Below are 19794 nucleotides of genomic sequence, written 5' to 3'. Positions count from 1 at the left end.
TGCTTGTGGCCTTCCCATTGGGACATCAAGTCTTCTTACAATGGCAACAGTTTCGGTCCAGGAATCCATAATGTTGAGCAGGGCAAACCACTCTCCTTTGATCCTTCCTTTCTTCTTAAAAGGGCCCTGTTTGTGGGATAGTAGCAGGAATGGCTTTGGGGGGGGGGCTCTGTGCATTCTGTTGGGATTGGAGGAAAAAATTCTGCTTTCCCCCAAATTGTGGAGAGGAAAGCTCAGAATCACCACTGTGTTGTTGTTTAGTTGTTTAGTTGTGTCCGACTCTTCGTGACCCCCATGGACCAGAGCATGCCAGGCACTTCTGTCTTCCGCTACCTCGAGCCAAACTACTCCTACTACTTATTCTTCGAGAGCCAGTGTGGTGCAGTGGTTACGAGTGATAGACTCGTAATCTGGTGAACTGGGTTCAATTCCCCGCTCCTCCACATGCAGCTGCTGGGTGACCTTGGACTAGTCACACTTCTCTGAAGTCTCTCAGCCTCACTCACCTCACAGAGTGTTTGTTGTAGGGGAGGAAGGGAAAGGAGAATGTTAGCCGCTTTGAGACTCCTTTGGGTAGTGATAAAGTGGGATATCAAATCCAAACTACTACTACTACTACTACTATTCTTCTTCTTCTTCTTCTTCTTCTTCTTCTTCTTCTTCTTCTTCTTCTTCTGTATCACATTTATGCCCCATATTTTCTCCAAGGCGTTCAAGGTAGTTGTTCTCCCCATTTTATCCTCACAACAACCCTGTGAAGTTGGTCAGACTGAGGATGAGTAACTGACCTGAGGCCGAGCTTCATGGCTGAGTGGCGATTTGAACCCTGGCCTCCCACCTCCTAGTCCAAAACTCTTAACCAGTGCCTTTTTTCTGGGGGGGGGGGGGCGGGGAATGCAGGAGTACACATACCCCTAAACATTTTGTGAATCTAAGTTTGGCCTCATTGAGGGGCAGCATTTCAATATGAGTAGGAATAATAATAATAATAATAATAATAATAATAATAATTATTTATTTGTACCCCGCCCATCTGGCTGGGTTTCCCCAGCCACTCTGGGTGGCTTCCAACAAAGATTAAAAATACATTAAAATGTAACTAGGAAAATGAGAGTACCCCTAAACATTTTTTTTTGGGGGGGGGAAGCACTTCTCTTAACCACCATACCACACTAAGAAGAACCTCAGCAAGTTTGCCCATTGCTCACTGAATTTAAACCACCCTCCCTTTCAGGGGGGGTGCTGCTTCCCCACATTGGGTGCCCAAAGTAGTTCACACAGCACACTTGAACAGCAAGGGTGACCCCCATTTCCCCCCCTGCTTTATAAGTGAGTTTAGCGCTGACCCAGCTGGGCCTATTTCTGGCACCCTAAATGCCTGTCCTGACCCTCCTGCTGGCCTTAATGCAGTCTTGGCCGTTCCACCTTAACAAGGTGCTGTGAGTGACAATTGAGGATGCTGCACAGAGCAGAGGGTGGTTGCTGCAGCTTGCCATTGGCTTGCGCTTGTGCATCCTAAGCACCAATTACAGTCCCCGCTGCCAGCTCTAATGTGTTTATTGGGATGAGTTATAACCGAATACATGTACACAGGCTGTGTGTGTGTGTGTGTGTGTGTGTGTGTGTGCCTCGTTGAATGACCTCCCTCTGTGATGTAAAATATGAGAGTCTGGGAGCTACCCGTTTTATAATTCATCAGATTCAGTGACTGAGCAGAGCTGCTTGGCTTAATTATAAAGGCAAGTGCGAACTCCGCGGCTGACAGGGGGGGATCTTGAAAGAGCTGGAGCACCCTGCTTTTGTTCCAGTGAAACCTGCCTTGTGGGTGAGTGATGTGGCTTCAGTTCTTCTCCCAGATGCCGGCAAATCTGTCTCGTTGCTTTTGAATGCGTCCCTCTGACCTAGGTAGTTGTCACCGGCGCTGGCAGAGGCTTAGAATCATTTCTGTGCCTTGTCATTTTATGACCTGGTGTCAGATTCGGGGGCTGAGAGAAGAGGAAGGGGCAAAAAGTGCATGTCTGAATTCTTCACCAAAATTTTGCAACACTCCCTCCTTCCCCAAAAAAAGACACTCCAATAATCATAATATCTAAGTTTCTGGCTTTTTCGGTATGCCAGTCTTGGGGAATGCAACTGAGGATAAATTAGAGGCTAGCATCCCTGCTTTTTGGATGGTTTGAATTTGCTGCTAAGAGGAGAAAGTGATGTAGCTTTTGTTAACTAGAGACAGGGGGGGGGGGAGAGAGAAAGAGAGAGAGAGGGAGAAGAATTTGTTTCTGTCTATTTCCCTGCAATTCTGATATGTGTGTCATTTTGATTCTAATTTAGTCTTGGATAGCTGGATAATTTTGTGTTTTCTGCATCAAGATGCTGGGAGAGACTTGCATGCTAAGGTTTGGTTTTGGGGGGGTAACCAGTTTCACTGCTCTGTGATAAAAGACAGGTTCAAATGAATTCCAAAAGGGGACCTTTTGTTGCCGTCATTCAGCAAGAAAGGAACAGAGCCCAATACTTCCCCCGCCATCCTGTCCTGTGTGCGTGTGTTACAGTAAATACCCAAAATTTGGTGGAGGCTGACATTTGCATTTGCATGCTCTCATTCCCCAAGGCAGCGTTTTTTAAAAGTCTGGAAATGCAGAGATGCAGCAGTGAGTGTTGACTATCGCCAAATGGGATTGTCAGCTTCCACAGGCTGGGTGTCCAGCAAAGTGAGAGAAATACGTAATCTAGTTTTAGACAGTCGTGAAATTCATCTTGAGATTAGCAGCTGGTGTAAATGTGAACTTTCACCACTGTAACATACAGGTGTACCCCCCCCCAGCACCTAACTATCTATCACTTTGTACAGAGGATGAAGGAGCTCAGAATAGCTTGTGCCACAGTAAACGGGTTAAATATTCAGTGTGGCACAAGATCAGTGGTTGTTCTAGATTCAAATGAATGATTTGTACACCCCAAATCTTGGATGAAAACGACATTAGGGAAGAAAGCATGCTATGGACTCTAATCTCCCTGTTGCTGCATGCTGTTGTTGATTATTTATTTAAGAAAACAACCGGCAGTTATTCAATGCTTTCATTACTCCTTGCTTTTTGTTGACCTGTACTTCAAGTTGTGTGTGTGTGTGTGTGTGTGTGTGTGTGTGTGTGGAGAGAGAGAGAGAGAGAGAGAGAGAGAGAGAGAGAGCGCAATTAATTTACACCAGATCCTCCCCCTGGAAGCTCTGCAAGATCAATAAGTCCATCATTTCTGAGTTTTACTTGAAAGAACTCTAAAGCATTTTTCATATCCCTCTATTTATCTGTTTCATTTCTTTATTGTGTGTGTGTTTCATTATGCACATACAGTATAGACACATTTGCTTGTCATCAAAGGCAACTCAGCGTGGATCAGTCTCTGGGACTATCCAAGACACTTGGAAAAACAACACCTGGTGGCTTAATACTTTTCTGGCTGGTGGTCTGTAAGGCTTCATTGCTCGCTGCTAGGATTTGCCTTGTTCCTTTGCACAGGCTGCTGCCACGTGCTACTGTAGCACAGTGGCCAAGAGGCCAAGCAGCGAAGCGCCCAGTTCGTATCTTACCAAGGCCACCAACCCACTTGGTAGCCTTTGTGTTAAGATTTAGCAGCATTGTTCTTAGCCCTAAATATGCTGGTTTCTCCCAGTCTCAACCTTCTTCCCTGCAGTCAGGGATGGTAATAAGACCTTACAGGGTTGTTTTGTAGGGATTTCTGGGAGGGTCATGAAAACGAAGTGCTTTTAACACCCTAACCTGCAATTTAAATGCTAAGCATCTTTAACAGATTATATATCCGAGCCTTTTTGAGCAGGTATTTTGGAAAAGGGGGGGGGGTCATTCTCCTTGGAAGGGAAGAAGGGCAAAGATACACTTTCCTTTGGGAAGACCCCAAGTGGGAAGGCGAAGGGATGAGGATATTTTTAGCAGCGAAGTACACTGCTCCTCATTGTCTCCTGAAAATCAAATTGAGCTAATTTGTGGGAAAGGGCGGGGTGGGTGGAATTGCACATGTATTCCCTCTCCGGCAGATGTCTACAATTAATGCCAGCAGTTCTGGGTTCCACTCACCCCACTCCACCCAAACACACACACACACACACTTGCTTATCTGCGATGCACAACTTTTAAATGATCTTCCGCCCTTCATAGAATCATAGAATCATAGAGTTGGAAGAGACCACAAGGGCCATCGAGTCCAACCCCCTGCCAAGCAGGAAACACCATCAGAGCACTCCTGACATATGGTTGTCAAGCCTCTGCTTAAAGACCTCCAAAGAAGGAGACTCCACCACACTCCTTGGCAGCAAATTCCACTGTCGAACAGCTCTTACTGTCAGGAAGTTCTTCCTAATGTTTAGGTGGAATCTTCTTTCTTGTAGTTTGGAACCATTGCTCTGTGTCCGCTTCTCTGGAGCAGCAGAAAACAACCTTTCTCCCTCCTCTATGTGACATCCTTTTATATATTTGAACATGGCTATCATATCACCCCTTAACCTCCTCTTCTCCAGGCTAAACATGCCCAGCTCCCTTAGCCGTTTCTCATAAGGCATCGTTTCCAGGCCTTTGACCATTTTGGTTGCCCTCCTCTGGACACGTTCCAGTTTGTCAGTGTCCTTCTTGAACTGTGGTGCCCAGAACTGGACACAGTACTCCAGGTGAGGTCTGACCAGAGCAGAATACAGTGGCACTATTACTTCCCTTGATCTAGATGCAATATTCCTATTGATGCATCCCAGAGTTGCATTGGCTTTTTTAGCTGCTGCGTCACACTGTTGGCCCAATGGACATTGCTATACCCTCCATCTACCTTCCATCTACTATGCACTGAAATAGAAAGCTGCTCATAGTCGCTCCCTATTTCCATCGACTGTCTACTCCTCCTAAGGCCTCGGACAGAGGTTTTTCCAAGTCAAGCTCCCCACCCCCACCCCAAGTGAAGATCCCACATATTGAAACTTGTGCTCTGCCACTATCCAGGATGGTGGAGACAAAACTGGATTGTGGAGAGCTCCAACGTGATCTCTCTCAGCTCGGTGAACGAAGACTTTGGCAAATACGAGGGTATAGCAATGTCCATTGGGACAACAGCAGCAGCAAACACCCCTAGCTTCACGTATAGCTTTGCAACTCCCCTCCCATTAAATATTAGACTGGCACTGTCTCATTTGCTTTTGTGGTGCCTACTGTCTTGAAATAAGCCTTCTAAGTAGAAATCTTGCCCAGTCTGTCTCTGTACTGGAATTGTTTTAAATATGTTTTATTTCCTTTATTTCCTTTTCCCCTGGGTTCTTTTTGGAGGAAAGGTAAAATTTAATGAATTGATGAATTAATGAACACTGGGGTTTTTTTTGGGGGGAGGGGGCATCTCTGCTGGCAGGTGACTGACCAGCAAAGGGTATATTGAGGCTCTGCATTGAAAATGTCAATCCAGAGCCTAGGAGCTGCGAAAAAGGCAAATTTCACGTTCAGGATAATTAGTAAAGGGATTGAATAAAACTGCCAATATTGTAAGGTTGGTTGTTTTTTTACAAATTTGCTGTTGCTGTTGCTGTTGCTGTGGTTGGTTGCTACCCTGTCTATCAGGACAGAAATCCTTCCAAATAACAAAAGATCTGTTAAGGAAGCAAAGTAGCCATATTCGAACATTGAGTATTTATTAGGATCTTTTCCACAGGGCACTTGTGACAGATGACCCTATGGAGATCGCTGTGGGGTGGGAAGGAAATGTCTAGATGTAGCATCCCTGAGGCCATTTTCACCTGCCTCTCTCTTTTTCAGTTCTGATTGCTTCATCTCAAACAGGATATTGTAGAGCTGGGTGCAGAAAAGAGCAGCCCAAATTGATCAGGAGGAAAAAGGAGTGAGTAATGGAGTAAGGTCAAGACAGAGATGTATAAAATTAGGTGTGGTGTGGTGGAGAGATGGAAGTTCTTCTCCCCATCACTGGAACCCAATAAGACCATCCCAGTGAATATGGGAGCTGGGAGATTCAGCACGGAGGAAGGGAGATGATTCTTCACACAGTGTATTGAATTTGCTTCCACAAGGTGTGCTGAGGGCCACCAACTTATCTCAGAGAATCACAGAGTTGGAAGGGACCCTGGGGGTCATTTCGTCCAACCCCCCTGCAATGCAGGAACATGCAGCTGTCCCTGCACCACACTGAGCCAGTGTAGTGTAGTGGTTAAGAGCGGTGGACTCGTAATCTGGTGAACCAGGTTCGCTTCCCCACTCCTCCACATGCAGCTGCTGGGTGACCTTGGGCCAGTCACACTTCTCGGAAGTCTCTCAGCCTCACTCACCTCACAGAGTGTTTGTTGTGGGGGAGAAAGGGAAAGGAAATAGTTAGCTGCTTTGAGACTCCTTAGGGTAGTGATAAAGCGGGATATCAAATCCATACTCCTCTTCTTCTTTCTCCTCCTCTTCTTCTTCTTCTTCTTTTTAAAAGGTAAAGGTAAAGGTACCCCTGCCCGTACGGGCCAGTCTTGACAGACTCTGGGGTTGTGCGCCCATCTCACTTAAGAGGCCAGGGGCCAGCGCTGTCCGGAGACACTTCCGGGTCACGTGGCCAGCGTGACATCGCTGCTCTGGCGAGCCAGAGCTGCACACGGAAACGCCGTTTACCTTCCCGCTGGTAAGCGGTCCCTATTTATCTACTTGCACCCGGAGGTGCTTTCGAACTGCTAGGTTGGCAGGCGCTGGGACCGAGCAGCGGGAGCGCACCCCGCCGCAGGGATTCGAACCGCCGACCTTTCGATCGGCAAGCCCTAGGCGCTGAGGCTTTAACCCACAGCGCCACCTGCGTCCCTCTTCTTCTTTTTATGGGGAATCAAACCTGCAACAACCTTGGCATTCTCAGCACCGCGCTCTAACCGACTGAGCTATCCAACGTTTCTTATTAAAAAATTAAGAGGGCTTTCAAAGGGTGTTAGGCAAATCTCTATAGGATGAGAGGCACCTTGCTTCTGAATATCCATGCTAGGGACCAAAGTGGGAAATGGTTCTTGCCCTCAGGTCTTTGAGAGGGTCACAGCTTATGCTAGAGCGTATGCCTTGCTGCAAGAGTATACATCTTTTGCACGCAGAAGGTCCCCCAGATTCAGTCCCCAGCACTATCCCTTGCGCTTCCAGGTAAGGGAGAGCCTCTGGCAGCCAGTGTAGAAAACACTGAGCTACAGTAAATGGTCCAATGGGTCTCACTCTGTATAAAGCAGCTCCCAGTGGATCTACGTCATGAGCTTCCCGTAGTCATCTGGTTGGCCTCTGTGGAAATCAGGATGTTGGACTGTATAGGCTTTGGCCCTGATCCAGCAGGGCTCGTCTTGTGTTCTTATATTTATATGCATACTAGAATATTTCTTGTTCATCTGAAAGCATCCTTTCAATATCAGATCTTTTTTCCCCAGAAATAGTAAGCCTGGAAGTCTATGAACCCCTCTCCCATTCTTTCTGCAGACTCTGCAACTGCATCCATCTGTCAAGAGTATTTGCATTGTGCTTATCACCATGGGTACCATTATAAGCGATGCTGGGGAAATGAACCATAAAAATATGCACACTGCAGCTGGGGGAATAAACAAATGAAGGCGCTCGGCAGAGGACTGTTGGGGCAGTCTGGCAACTAGTGAGCTGTATAACTAAGTTAGCGTGGTTCAAATGATAGAAATGGACATAAGCCTGGGAAATCTTGGCTCAGGCGTCTTAGTCAGAGACATTTGATGAACTCTGGAGCAGATAATCCCCTCTCTCAGATACACAGTGCAATCCTGTACACGTCTACTCAGAAGTAAGCCCCGTTGAGTTGAATGCAGCTTTCTTCTAGGTGAGCCTCGGACTTCCGCCTCACTTTTCTAAACATAAAACCAGATTCAAACTTTGTAAAATCACTATTAGAAGCTTACAGGCTCGCTTCCGGAAAAGTTGGAATGTTGATGCATATTCCATAACATTGCATGAGCTTAAATCAGTGTCAGGTGTTTCGTGGCCGGATGTGCAATATAGCATCATACCCTCTAACTGCTTGAGGGTGTATAGTACCCCAGAGGAGGGCATGGCTGGCTGGCAGGAACCCTCAACTCGAGCTGTTCTCCTAGGAGGTCAGAGTTTCCTGCAAGGTTTCGTTGTGCAACGTTAAAACTAAAACTGCAGGGACAAGACTTTTCTGTGCTTGACTTAAGCTAGCATGGCTTGCTTGTCTTGAAGAAAATTGGTCCAAATCTGGGGCGCCACCACTGTGAAGGCTCTCCCCCATTTAATGGAAGAGCCCTAGTTCAGTTCCAGATCATCTGCTTTGCATCTGGAAGGTTCAATCCCGGGTATCTCCAGGTAGAGCTCCCATCTGAAACCCTGACAAGCTACAGCCAGTCATTGGAGACGATGCTGAGCTACATGGACCAATGTTCCCTGATGCCATTCTGTGTTCTTATTGTGGTAGAGAAGAAGGTAATTGTTTTGGGGACAGATGACTTGTCCTTTTCCCTTTTTTGCAGTGGGTTATGAGTCTATAAACTGATCCATTGAAATGCAGTCCAGAAATATTGGAGGTGGCACTCTGCTTCAGTAGTAAGCTGCCAGAATTATGCTGAAACAGATGGCCAAAATGTATTTTGTCATTTTGGAGGGGGCTAGCATTTGTTCCTTCCAGTCTGGCATGCTGTGGCACCCATTGCGTTTGACAACGGCTGGCATGGGAGATTCTGGGCACGTTGTGGCTGAAATCCCATGCACTTTTGAAAGGGGCTTACGACTACTCTGGTATCGATCAGCGTGCATAAACCACCATCAAACAAATCACACCTTTTCAGCTTTAAATGCTGCCATACTCTTCCAGCCAGAATGTCCCAGGTTCAGCTCCCGGTTTCTCCAAGTAGGGCTGGGAAATCTCCTGGTCTGCAGCTCTAGAGAGCTTCTGCCAGTCAGTGTAGACCATACTGAATTAGATGGACCAGTGGTCCAACTCAGTGCAAGGCAGCTCCCTGTGCTACCTTCTGGTGGTCTGTGTTGAATTAAAACCAGACTAAGAAACCCCGGTTTTGTCCCCACTTCCATTTTCTTGACTGCCTCCTGCACTTCTCTCCAGGAAAACTGAAAAGAGTGGGGCAAAGCCTTGGCAGTTTCCCCAATGCGTTAAAAACTCTACTTCTGTGCACATCTGCAAGGTTGCTAGCTATTCATAGCACATGCGAAATGCGCTGACTTTCCGCGTCGAATGCTGAGGACCCCGTGCACTTGAAAGAGCACATTTTTAGCCCTGAAACCCTCGAGCTTTATACGTGAAGGGAAAGCATATGGTTTTTGCATGACACCTCCCCAAAATATAACAGATGTAGCTCAGTGGTAGAGCATCTGATTAGCACACATGATTTCCTAGTTTCAATCCCCTGTATCTTCAGGTAGAGCAGTCCTGTCCAAAATGCTGGAGAATCGCTGCTAGTTATTGTAGATCATACTGAACTAGGTGAACCAGTAGCCTGATTCAGTAACCAGCAGCTTCCAGTGTTCCTACATTGGAGCTAAATGGGGATGCTTATGGTACTGTTGCAGAGGCTGTAATGTCTCCTGTTAAATCACTCTTCCTATAGCGAACAGTCATAGCTCAGTGGTAGAGTGCTTGCTTTCCATGCATAAGGTCCCAGGTTTGATCTCAGGCATGTTCAGGTAGGGAATGTTGCTTGTCGGAATCCCTGCCAGTCAGAGTAGAATTATTATTATTATTATTATTTTATTTATTTATTTGTTTATTTATTTATTTATTTATACCCCGCCCATCTGGCTGGGCTTCCCCAGCCACTCTGGGCGGCTTCCAAAAAATATTAAAATACTGTAATACATCAAACATTAAAAGCTTCCCTAAACAGGGCTGCTTTCAGATGTCTTCTAAAAGTCTGGTTGTTGTGGTTCTCTTTGACATCTGGTGGGAGGGCATTCCACAGGGTGGACACCACTACCGAGAAGGCCCTCTGCCTGGTTCCCTGTAACTTCGCTTGCGTGGCAAGTCCCCTCCCCCATGTGAAATGAAGACACTGGACACATTATTTAAGGTTAATGGGCATAAAAAGGCCACAACTTTATTGATTACAGAAGTGAAAGGTATTGGCCTTAGGCATTGGCTCCTATCGACTACCCGGCATGGTGACTGGGATGGGTTGTCCACAAGCCGTGGGAGTCCTGTTGAAGTACGCCAACTAGGATCCCACGGGTGTCACCGCTCGGGGGCGTGCCGGAGGCCCTTACCTCCCTAGGTTTCGGACAAGGCAACGCCCCCCGGAGTCCTCTACCGGATTACCCTTTTCATTGGGGGAAGGTGATGGCGCTTCCCTCCCCCTTCATTTGCATAACAATTAACCCCCTGCCAATGCCTAACCGCCACTCGAGCAAGGCTCGCCGCCAATACCTTCAAACCTGTAACCAATTCCTAATCCCTGCTATGATGTCCCCCAACCAAATATCGTTTCCAGCATCTGACAGATGCACGCCATCCCATCTGTAGAGGGCCTCGTTGCTGTACTGGATGCTTGGGTGGCCGGAAAGGGGAAAGAGGGCGGTCCCCAGGCGTGCCTGGCCTTAAATAGGCTAGGCTCCGCCTCCCCAGCTTGCCGATTGGCGGGCTGGGTCGAAGACACGCCCGGGGATTCCCTGTTCTCGCGGGGGCAAAAGGCCAGCCCCCGCGTGTGTGGGAGGGGGTAGCCCACAACACCCTCTCCTCCCAAGCTCAGAAATGGCTTTCTCACAGTGAGGGAACCGCCAGAAGGCCCTCGGCGCTGGACCTCAGTGTCCGGGTGGAACGATGGAGGTGGAGACGCTCCTTCAGAGCTAGATGGGCCAGGGCTTCTGACTTGGTGTCATGCAGCTTCCTATGTTCCCATGTGTTCAGTGAATGGGGGAGAGGAAAGCAGAATTGCACCCACCAGACACATTCTCTAACACAGGAACATGTGGCTCAGTGTTTCCATTTGTAGGTGGAACGCTACATGGGGCTTTCTCAGTAATGCCTAATGGGAAGCTGTTGTCTACAGACAGCGGACATGGTGATGTTGGGAGAATGGACGGTGGGTTTGATCCTGCTCCCTCATAATGCATCATGTGTTTGCACATGGATGCATGCATGCAGGAAGCTGCATTAGAGGAGCACACCTATTGCCAAGGGTTGTAAGAAGGCAGCAATTGCCATTCCAACCCATATTTGTCACAGTTAGCGCCGTTTCCATTTTGCTGCACTTCGGTTTCCCCAAAATGCTGCATAATTTGTCTCTCTGCCTGCTATTTTCCATGAGTTATGTAACTGTTCATCTAACTTTCACAAATTACATTCATTTCAATGCAAAGGGAACATCAAAACAAATTTTAAAAAGTAATTGATTACAAGTTTTTTGTGGACTTTAAAAAAAAAACTAGTCCAACAACAACATGAACAAATCCCAGTTTTATTTGTATGTCTGACTTCCGTTCCTGACCATAGGTGAGAATACAAACTGCTGCAATTTCCACTTCCTTTTCCATTTTTATCTGAATTCTTCAACATCCTTACTGTTGCCAGGCTCAGTGAATCTCTGCTAAGTGATGGTTAGAATCTAGATTTTACTATTCTTTCTCAGGAGGAACATCTGAGACATTCTGAGAGGGGGTTGCAGAAATTGCACTTCTCCAGATGACCTATTCATTGAGCATTCGTCCTGTTTTGCTGGCATGAAGTTTATGCAGAGGTTAAATTATATCCCATCTTTATTGTGCATTTCTATTGAACATTCTTCCTGCATTCAGCCTGATTTGCTTTTGGGGGAGATTTAAACATCTTCCCATTAGCCATTTGTTCATCCCACACTTTTCAGTGCACTTTCTCCCTACACCTTCTAAACTGCAAAAAGTCTGATTCCTTTTTCAAGTGGATTTTTAATGCTAGGGCGGCAGAGCAATTGCACCCACTTTAATTGCAGAAACCTAAAGTTATTGTGTAGGGACGCAGGTGGCGCTGTGGGTTAAACCACAGAGCCTAGGACTTGCCAATCAGAAGGTCGGCAGTTCGAATCCCCGTGACGGGGTGAGCTTCCGTTGCTCGGTCCCTGCTCCTGCCAACCTAGCAGTTCAAAAGCATGTCAAAGTGCAAGTAGATAAATAGGTACCATTCTGGCGGGAAGTTAAACGGCGTTTCCATGTGCTGCTCTGGTTCGCCAGAAGCAGCTTAGTCATGCTGTCCACATGACCTGGAAGCTGTACGCTGGCTCCCTTGGCCAATAAAGCGAGATGAGTTCCTCAACCCCAGAGTCGGTCACAACTGGACCTAATGGTCAGGGGTCCCTTTACCTTTAAAGTTATTGTGTGTGCTTGGCTCCTGCAAACTAGGTAAAGGTAAAGGGACCCCTGACCATTAGGTCCAGTCGTGGCTGACTCTGGGGTTGCGGCGCTGATCTCGCTTTATTGGCCAAGGGAGCCGGCGTACAGCTTCCAGGCCATGTGGCCAGCACTAAGCCGCTTCTGGCAAACCAGAGAAGTGCACAGAAACGCCGTTTACCTTCCCGCTGGAGTGGTACCTATTTATCTACTTGCACTTTGACATGCTTTCGAACTGCTAGGTTGGCAGGAACATGGACCGAGCAACGGGAGCTCACCCCGTCATGGGGATTCGAACCGCTGACCTTCTGATCGGCAAGTCCTAGGCTCTGTGGTTTAACCCACAGTGCCACCCGCGTCCCTCCTGCAAACTAAGGGTATGTTAAGGCACCTTAGTACCGCAGAAGCTGGGGTGCATATTTTAAATGCTCCCCTCTCCGTTAGAAAAACAAAACCAACCTCCCTGCATGTAGAAAAGCAGCTTCTCTGGGGAAATGGCTTGTCATAGCTTGCTCCCTGATATGCTTGATTAGTAGGTGTGGGGAGTATTCAAAAGGATCACCACATGCACTCACTAGAAGCCTCAAGTTGTACAGTCCAGAATCCCAACGCCTCATTCCACAGGGTTTGTGCAAAGGCTCTTTTTTGCTTTCTCAGTTCAAGACTCAGTTCAAGACTGTAGCCCCCATGGAAGTGTAAAGGTCAGCCATCTTTAGAATGAATATATGTGACGGTCAGAAATGATAGGCAGGATGTTTTTATTCCTTGGCGATGTCTCACTATGCCATTTAAATGTATTGATCACACAAGGAACGCAGGCTGCATGCGATTCTACGAACGAAAAATAAGTTCAGATCTATTTTCTGCATGTTTCAGAAGCAGCCGCTGCACAATGTACAGAGCCGGCAAGAATCTAAAAGTGTTCCAAAAGTCATCCCTTAGCAACAGCATAATTAGGCAAACAACAAGCCATATTGCCACATTCGGCAATGCAGAAATTTAAGACTAAATGAAGCAATCCTCAGAGGTGTTAAAACTTAATCCAATTATAAATCATGATGTGAGGGGGGAGGGACTCGGGGTCTTAGAATCTCTGTGTTTTGCATTACATGTCAGGAAGGGGACCAGACAGCCTGGGTGATCAGTAAAGTTCATAGCAGCTGCCCTTGAGGCATCATATAGGCCCTGATGTTGCATTCTGCCTATGGGATGGGAGCTTCGATATCCAGTCTTCCTTCTCTGTGGCATGTTGAGGAGTGGAGACAGCAGACGCTGTCTTGATCTGGCCAGTGAACCATATTGTTGATCTCCTTTATCCCTTGTAGTCCAAATTTGACAGGTGGGTGGAGACACTCGCCTGCCTATCACCCCATGTGACAACAATGCCCTTTTCTGACCACAGGGGTCTTGCAGAGTGCTTTGCAACATGCCCACAAAAAAGTGCTTTTGCAAAGCTCTCTGCAAGGCAGCCCTTTGAAAGGGGCTCATGACTCCCCTTGCAAAGTAGTTCAGCTGCAGGCCAGCTGTTTGGAGGAGCGCTGCTGAGTGTGAATGATCCGCCTGCATTCCGGATGGTACTACAAGAAGGAAGAACTAGGTGACAGAGAAGTCAGTGCTGGTTGTGCCAGGAGCCACCCCTATCAAACGCACGCACGATGTTCAAGGGACGAGGCCACAAGGTGAAATAATAATGGAGAGAGGGGTGGTCATTCTCCTGTCCATGGTGACAGACTCAGAACCATCAGGAATCGTCTGCACAACCCATCCATGAAAATGCAGGTTGGGCGTGCCAAACCGTAATCAGCCGCATTGTGCTTTGCTTTCCATAGTTATTTATTTCTCCATTTAACGCAAATTGCTGCGCTGGGTGGCATGGAGGTGAGCCTTGTTAACAGGGTGCAGATCAGCCAACAACATTGTGGTCCAAGGCCTTCCAATTAGCTGTGGCTTTGAGAATCTGGAGGCAGCTGCACAAGTAGGAGGAAATATATGGTTTCTCAGAGTGAATTGCTTTTAACAATTCTGGTTTGCAGATTAATGCCGATACTCTCACTTTAATGGATAGGCTGGCAGTTTAAAGTGTTTGTTTGTTCATTTGTTTAGCTATAATGAAAAGCAGTGTCATCCAGCAGATTAAATAGCCTTTCCATTTAGATACAGGAGACAAGAGTCGACATATGAATCTATCCTGTGCAAAGTCAAACTGTCGGTTCAAATAACCTAGTATTGCCCACTCTGAATGGCAGCAGCTCTCCAGGGTCTCAGGCGGAGGACAGTTGTCTGATTCATACTTGGGAATCACATAGGAAGCTGCCTTATACTGAGTCATACCACTGGTCCATCTAGCTCAATATTGTCTACACTGACTGTCAGAATCTCTTCAGAGTTTCAGGCAGGTGTCTTTCCCAGCCCTTCCTGGAGATGCTGGGGATTGAACCTGTGACTTTTGCCTTTCCAGGTGCTTTTTAACAGGAGATGCCAAGGATTGCTACCCCACTGAGCTTCACTCTAATTAAGATCTCCAATTCAGTTTTCAGGTAGAGAGCTGGCTTGTGCATGCATGCCATCATTCAATAACACATCCAGTTACTTCCAGACTCATAGAATCATAGAACTGTAGAGTTGGAAGGGGCCCCAAAGGTCACCCCCTGCAATGCAGAAATCTCAGCTAAAGCATCCATGACAGGTGGCCATCCAACCTCTACTTTGTTGTTGTTGTTTAGTCGTGTCCGACTCTTCGTGACCCCATGGACCAGAGCACGCCAGGCACTCCTGTCTTCCACTGCTTCCCGCAGTTTGGTCAAACTCATTTTAGTAGCTTCGATAATACTGTCCAACCATCTTGTCCTCTGTCATCCCCTTCTCCTTGTGCCCTCCATCTTTCCCAACATCAGGGTCTTTTCCAGGGAGTCTTCTCTTCTCATGAGGTGGCCAAAGTACTGGAGCCTCAGCTTCAGGATCTGCCCTTCCAGTGAGCACTCAGGGCTGATTTCCTTCAGAATGGAGAGGTTTGATCTTCTTGCAGTCCATGGGACTCTCAAGAGTCTCCTCCAGCACCATAATTCAAAAGCATCCATTCTTCGGCGATCAGCCTTCTTTATGGTCCAGCTCTCACTTCCATACATCACTACTGGGAAAACCATAGCTTTAACTATACGGACCTTTGTTGGCAAGGTGATGTCTCTGCTTTTTAACCTCCAATGGAGAGTCCACAACCTCCAATGTATTCTGTTCCACTGTCAAGCAGCTCTTAGTGTCAGAAAGTTCTTCCTGATGTTGTGTTGGAATCTCCTTACTTGTAACTTATTGATTCAAGTCTTAACCTTCAGTGCAGGAGAAAACAATCCTGCTCCATCTTCCACGTGACAACCCTTGAGATATTTGAAGATGGCTATCATATGTCCTCTCAGCCTCCTCTTTCCCAGGCTAAACTTGCCCAGCTCCCTCAACAGCAGGAGAGGGGTACTGCATTCCTGTTCTGCTTTGGAGCTTATACAATAGGTATCCGTTTGGCCCCTCTATAGAAGAAGTTGCTGAACCAGATGGCCTTTGATATAATCCAGCAGGACTGTTCTTACACCCTTACTTTCACTTGGGGCAGATTCACATATGAATGTTTGTTGCCTGTGGTCTACAACTTTTAAGTAACAGGTATACACACGCACACATGTATGTATTTTTCTTAAAAGACAATTGGCAAGCTTTCTCGGACACTGTTTGGTACCATAGAGAAGGGGCTCACCAGGGAACAGGCGCTAATTTTTGTAAGCACCTTATGGGCTTCAAAAACTGAGATTCTGTAGACTTGTGTCTTAGAATCATTTGTTTCAGAGTGAAGTCTAGACGAGTACAGTGGTACCTCGGGTTACAGACGCTTCAGGTTACAGACGCTTCAGGTTACATACTCTGCTAACCCAGAAATAGTACCTCGGGTTAAGAACTTTGCTTCAGGATGAGAACAGAAATTGTGCAGTGGCAGCGGGAGGCCCCATTAGCTAAAGTGGTCTTCAGGTTAAGAACGGACCTCCAGAATGAATTAAGTTCTTAACCCGAGATACCACCGTACTCTGATCGCTGGTGTAACACTGTTCAGGGAATGGAGCCCAGGGAGATAGGCAGACAGAGAAGCATTTGATCTTATTTGAACTTTCCCCCCAACCCTGTTTGTGCCCTGACATGGTACCGCTAAGTCAGAGGGCTACCATCCTGGATCAGGTCCCCTCTTGTGATGTAAGTGTGTGGGGAGAGCAGTCCTTTGGCAACCCCAAACATGCATGTCTTATCATAAACTTTGATGAGATGATCCTGACTTACTCAATGTAGTTACCTTCCCTTTTGGAAAAGAAGATTTCACTTCCTTTTCCCGAAAATGCTAGCAGGCTATGGGTTACAAGATCTGCCCCAAATCCATATTAATTCTGTTGCCCCTTGATCTGAAACTCAGTCACCTTAGACCGGGTGATATTCTCAGTGGGCTCCACTGAGATTTGGGTGTGCCAGATGTAAGAGTCGTTCGGCACCTCTGTGTGTCTGGTGCCTGCGATTATAAATAAAGGGTGACCTTCTCCACCCTCCCCAGTAAGGGAGGTTTAATGTCCATTATGAACCTCTGAAAATGCTGACGGGTCCCTTAGGTGTAGAAGCATTATTCCACATCCCCGTCAGGATGATATTAAAAACCCATATTGCTTTACCAGCAGCTCAGCAAAAGTGCAGCTAATGGAGGAAAGTTCAGAAGGCTGGAACAGCTCAGTCGAATCTCTTTTCATAGGGCAGACCATTGAATTAGGTTGCAAATTTCAGTGAACTGCATGGGCGAATATATCCAGTTTTTCTCACTTTCTGATATTGTCTAAATCAGTTTTCAAAAAATAAATAAATCCAAACTTCCTCGCGAAAATTAATCAGCACCGTTGTGCAAATTTCTCCTAATACAATCGTACCTTGGTTTTCGAACAACTTACCGACTCAATTTTTCCCTCCTAAAAAGTAAAGGGAAATGTGTGTGAGTCTTATGGAGTGAATGCAGGATGCGCAGCTATCCCAGAAGCCAGAACAGCAAGAGGGATTGCTGCTTTCACTGCGTAGCCATCCCTCTTGCTGTTCTGGCTTCTGAGATTCAGAATATTATTTTTTCTTGTTTTCCTCCTCCAAAAATTAGGTGCGTCTTGTGGTCTGGTGCTTCTTATAGAGCGAAAAATACGGTAGTTCCCAAAAGGTTTGGCTCCCAAATGATCAAAACCCAGAAGTGAGTGTTCCAGTTTCCGAAATATTTTTGGAAGCCGAATGTCTGATGGGGCTTCCACAGCTTCTGATTGGCTGCACAAGCCGTGCTTTGGTTTCTGAATGTTTTGGAAGTCAAACAGACTTCTGGAACATGTTCCATTCGACTTCCAAGGTATGACTGTACATGCAGTTGTATACAGTTTTACCTAATGAACGCATTTTTTGCAAAGCAATTTCCCCCAATATAACACATTTTTGTACTTATTTATTTTTGCTAACATCTGCATTCTTATGGACACTTTGCATTAACCGGTGCATTTTTGCACACAGTGCTTGTCCGAAGTGTAGCGTCGTAGATTTGGATGAGTGCAAGTTTTGAAGGAAGGCTTTGATTTCTTCCACGTCAACTGCTGAGGTCTTTTGATGGGGCACTGTGAGTATCCTGCATGCCCCACAGGCTCAGCAGGCCTTTAACGGGAGCCAAACCTTTAGTGTGGCTAGCCCTGCCCTGTGGAACTCCTTGCCAATAGAACATTGGCAGCGGAGGCAGTTTTAGGGTAGCTCAACTGCACGGGGTGCTGCAGGAATTTGAGAACCCACAGTCCACTGCTGTTTGGCAGGAGTGATCCCTCCTTGTTCTGAAAACTGTATTATTCATGCAGCCCTTTCGAATCCGAGATTCCTTGCCAACTAGTCCTTTCGACGTTTCATTGCGATAGCATGTGTTTTGGTCTGTGATATTTTATAGGAAAGTGCCATTCATAAATATTTTAAGTGCACCGATCAAAATAATGAAATAAATAAAGAAGAACCCTGAAGCTGAAGCAAGCAAAAGCAGAGGGAAAACCTCCCATGTGCTGCAAACTGAGCTCTTCGAAGGCATGCCAGATTTCGGAACATTTGGGCCAGGTTTTTTGACCATCTGGCTGTTTCAGGGCTCTCTCCTCCATACCTCCTGGTTCACTCTCTGTTATTAGGCAAATGCTCTCCCTCTCCATCTGTGTGTGTGTGCTTGTGTGTGTGCAAGGAGAAGGGATGAGAGAGGAAGAAACTGGATTTTAAAAAAAAAAATTAAATCAATTATTCAGCAACAAAGCAGGTACAGTTGTACCTTAGAAGCTGAATGGAATCCATTCCGGAAGTCCGTTTGACTTCCAAAACGTTCGGAAACCAAAGCACGGTTTCTGATTGGCTGCAGGAAGCTCCTGCAGCCAATCGGAAGCCTAGGAATTCCCATCGGACATTTGGCTTCCAAAAATAGTTCACAAACCGGAACAGTCACTTCTAGGTTCAGGAGCCAAAACATTTGATAACTAAGCTGTTCGAAAACCAAGGTACGACTGTACTGCCGTTGCATTGCAGGCTGACATGCCATGGGTGAGTGGTAGAGCAGTTGCTTTGCACGTAGAAGATCCCAGGTTCGGCTCCCAGCATCTTCAGGAAAGCCTAGGAGTGAACCCTGACTGATCTCATAGAGAGCAGCTTCCAGCTTGTGTCAGCATTACCGAGCTAGCTGGACCAATGGTCCGGCTCTGCATAAGGCAGCTTCTTGTGTTCATATGCATGGGCCATAGAATTGATTGCAAGTGAGTGGGGAGAAGCCATAGCTCATTGGCAGAACATCTGCTTTGCATCCAGAAGGTCACGGGTTCAATCCCTGGCATCTCCTGTCTGAAATCCTGGACAGCTGCTGCCAGCCAGGATCATCCTTCTGCCTGGACATTGAGGTCCAGTGCCGAGGGCCTTCTGGCAGTTCCCTCGCTACGAGAAGAACCAGGGAACCAGGCAGAGGGCCTTCTCGGTAGTGGCACCCGCCCTGTGGAACGCCCTCCCACCAGATGTCAAAGAGAAAAACAACTACCAAACTTTTAGAAGACATCTGAAGGCAGCCCTGTATAGGGAAGCTTTTAATGTTTAAAAGGTTATTGTATTTTAGTGTTCTGTTGGTGGCTGGGGAAACCCAGCCAGATGGGCGGGGTATAAATAATAAATTTATTATTATTATTATTATGAACAATACTGAGCTAGATGGAGCAATGCTTTTGCCTTGGCTTCATGGGCAGAAGCAAAGCCACCATCACACTCTTGCTGCTGGGGTCAGGAGCAGGGATGCAAACACACTTCGAACATCATCTGTGTGATGGCTTGTCCTTCCTACTAGAAAATTCCAGTTGGAGGACAGCTGCATGCTCATGGAGCTCAAGGAACTAAGGCAGACTGT

The 19794-nt window shown here is 46.7% G+C and overlaps 1 protein-coding gene across 33 annotated transcripts in view; it reads left to right on the top strand.

Moving 5' to 3' along the window:
- Nucleotides 1–19794, top strand: part of DLG2 (discs large MAGUK scaffold protein 2) — an 874668-nt gene that overhangs the window by 746123 nt on the left and 108751 nt on the right. Inside the window, exon 1 of one of the 33 annotated variants that reach the window (XM_079973451.1) lies at nucleotides 1597–1825. The exons of the other annotated variants lie outside the window; for them this stretch is intronic. The gene's annotated coding sequence lies outside the window, so the exon portion shown is untranslated. Of the gene's footprint in view, nucleotides 1–1596; nucleotides 1826–19794 lie in introns of those variants that run through there. 33 annotated transcript variants of the gene reach the window in all.

The sequence above is a fragment of the Podarcis cretensis genome (genome assembly GCF_951804945.1).
Source record: "Podarcis cretensis genome assembly, chromosome: 4".
In the NCBI taxonomy this organism is placed as follows: Eukaryota; Metazoa; Chordata; class Lepidosauria; order Squamata; family Lacertidae; genus Podarcis; species Podarcis cretensis.
This window is presented reverse-complemented; position numbering and strand designations above follow the sequence as displayed.